This window comes from Onychostruthus taczanowskii, unplaced genomic scaffold (assembly GCF_017590055.1).
Source record: "Onychostruthus taczanowskii isolate IOZ18803 unplaced genomic scaffold, ASM1759005v1 scaffold126, whole genome shotgun sequence".
Taxonomy (NCBI): Eukaryota; Metazoa; Chordata; class Aves; order Passeriformes; family Passeridae; genus Onychostruthus; species Onychostruthus taczanowskii.
Genome location: NW_024498418.1, coordinates 300,541 through 303,377, shown reverse-complemented (window position 1 = coordinate 303,377; position 2,837 = coordinate 300,541).

Here is a 2,837-nt window from a genome sequence, read left to right as displayed (position 1 = left end):
ACTTTATTAAAAATTATGGGCTGACTTTGCCCAGAGAAGTAGTGAATAAATGGCTTTTCCTCTTCGTTTATTTCTCCGCTTTCATTTAAGACACCAAAAGCAAAAAAAAAAAAAAATAGTGAGTTTTAATGAACAGATGTAATGATAAATTTCCAATTTTCCTTATTAATGGGAAACTGTTATAAACTGAGAATTGTTAATGTTATCTGAATTTTCCGTATTAATAATTCAATTTGGCTTCTCTATAAATAATGAACGTCAGGAATTATCGCACAAGGCCCACTCTCACTCCTGATGGAAGTGGGCAGTAGGACACCCCTCCATTCAGCAGTGCCAAAAGGAAGCCCACGGCATGGCTGGCTCTGCCTCCAGCTTCAAGTTCCTTCTTCCCCTCCTGAGAGCACAAGGAAAGGCACATCTGAGGATGGGGGCTGCTCTCAGAGATGGATATGGATATCCATATATGGATTTGGGGAAAAGAAGTCCTCCATGCCTCCACAATGAGAACATCAGGCCCTTGGGAAGAGATTCCTTGGACCACCATGACCTTGAGACCTTGGCTGGGACGGGATGCTGATGTTCACCCATGCGTTTTTTAAAACACGGATTTGACTCATAACCTGCAATTCCTCCCACATGTTTAGCATCATTTAACTCGAAGGAGCTGATTTCCAAAAGCATCCACACTCATCCTGTCTGTCCTCATGCCTGGAGGATGGAGGATGTGGCCAGACTGCCAACCATGCCACCAGCATGTGGGACACGAATGTCCAGCAGTTCTTTCTGAGGTGTCCCCAGGGACTTTCCGTGTAGGATCAGGGACTTTCCATGTGGGATGCAGCCCACATGCTCCAAGAGCTGGCAAAAGCTTCCAGCATGTGCTTGGCTGGTGACACATATGTGGTTGTTTGCATGGGCACAAAGGTTAATCAGATCAAGTGAGAAATTCCAGCTTGGCAACTGGTTCTGTGGCATTTGGTGCTGAACATGGGGATCGCTGATTCGACTAATTTGAGCTCTTTTGGTGGGAGAGCTGGGTAGGAGTTTGTAGCCTGCCTGACAGCAGCTCCTTTCTGGAGCAGGCACAGAGAGGGGTCCCTGTGGTTCCTTCCCAAATCACTACTCCACTCCCACCAGTGTGGGCACTGCTACTGTCCCCAGTCCTCCAGGGACAAATGTTCCAGTCCCCTTCCTTCCCATGCTGTGACCTGGCACCTCTGAGCAACCCTCACTCAAGCTGCTCAAAGGAAAAAGGGGAAAAAAAGTCTCATGAAAAAGTGAAGTGAAAGCTGAAGACAAGATTTCTGTGCTTACAATGGGGTGAACACCGAGGGGAAACCCACACAACTGACACCTCTGTGCAGCCAGGGCTAGTGCCAAAACACAACAGGGGATGGAGCACAGAATCTCCTTGCCTGCCTTGCTGCCCAGCTCGAGGTGACACACAAAGACTGACAGCCAGGACAGACCCTGTTGACATCTCTGGTGCTCTCCTCTTGCATCTCATGACACTGCACACCACTGAGCATCACCACAGCTCTCCCTTTCCAAAACATCCCAAGTGCCCAGCTCAGCCCTGCTCCAGCAGCTGGACACCTCTCATCCCCTGAGCACATCTGTCCCCTCAAAGGAATCCTCTCTGCCCAGCTTAAGCGGTTCTGAACCTTCTGTTTTTCCACACCAAATACTCCTTTGCATTTTTCCCATTATTTTTTAACCAAATGAAAAATAAAAATCTCATAAACCTGTCAGCAAGAGCCAAAATCTGCTGCCCGGCCACTGAAACAACCCCAGGGATCACAGAGGAATTGTCCTGGAGATACAGAGCAAAAATCATTGTGGTCCTTTTTGGTAACGTTCAAACTTCTCACTCAGTTTTGAGTAACACACACTGAAAATAGGCAACAGCCTGTGCTCTTCCACACTTTCCTTAAGGTTTTGTTGAAAACTCTTTTGCAACTGGTAATGGGAAGAGAAGGCACGCACAGGTTCTGGCCATGAGCCAGGGGTGGGATGTGGTGTGGGAAGGCTGGGCCAGGTAGCATCTTGAGGTCTCCAGCTCTTTGTAGGTAACTTTATAGAACTTTATGGCAACATTTTTGAAACATCCCACTCCACCTCTGGAAAAAAAAACCTCCTGTGAAAACATGATGAGTGAAGGCCAAGCTGGCACTGCTGGGAGCAAAGGTAAGGAGGAAACCCATGGCCGTGGGAAGGGGGAAGTGACATTTGGGAATGAAAGTGCCAGTGCCAGTGCCACTCTTCCCAAGCCACTGGCAGCCCTGCGCAGCAGGAAATTGGGAAAGTGGAAATAATTCCACCCAGAAATGCCTGTCCATTAATTTGGATAAGGCCTGAAGGAGCACATAAGTAGCCAGGGATGGCTTTCCCCCTTACCAGGGGAAAGTTACCTGCAGATCATGACCCCAAGTCTTCCTGCCAGGATTCCCACCCCAGTCCCATCACTATGGATGGACTTTGCTGCATGACAACTGCCCGGTCACCTGTCAATCTGCTCTACCTAATCATCAATAATTTACCAACAGCTCCAGAGGTATGGAACACCAAAAGCCAAGGGAGCTGCCTGTCCCAGGACAAGGCGTGTGCCAGCAGAGGTGCAATGAGACCAGCACAGATGACGGACACCAAAGGGCACTGCCATCCCTGTAGCTGTCGGAGGAGCTGTGCTCCCTCCCGTGAACTCCTGGCAGAACCAGAGATGCTGGGAAAAACTTGCAGGGAATGAAGACAAGGCAGTGGAGGGAGAGGCTTCCTCTCCAAGAATCGCCCTGGATGGAGGTTTCCCTGGGAGGGAAGCATGTGGTGGGTGAAGCCCT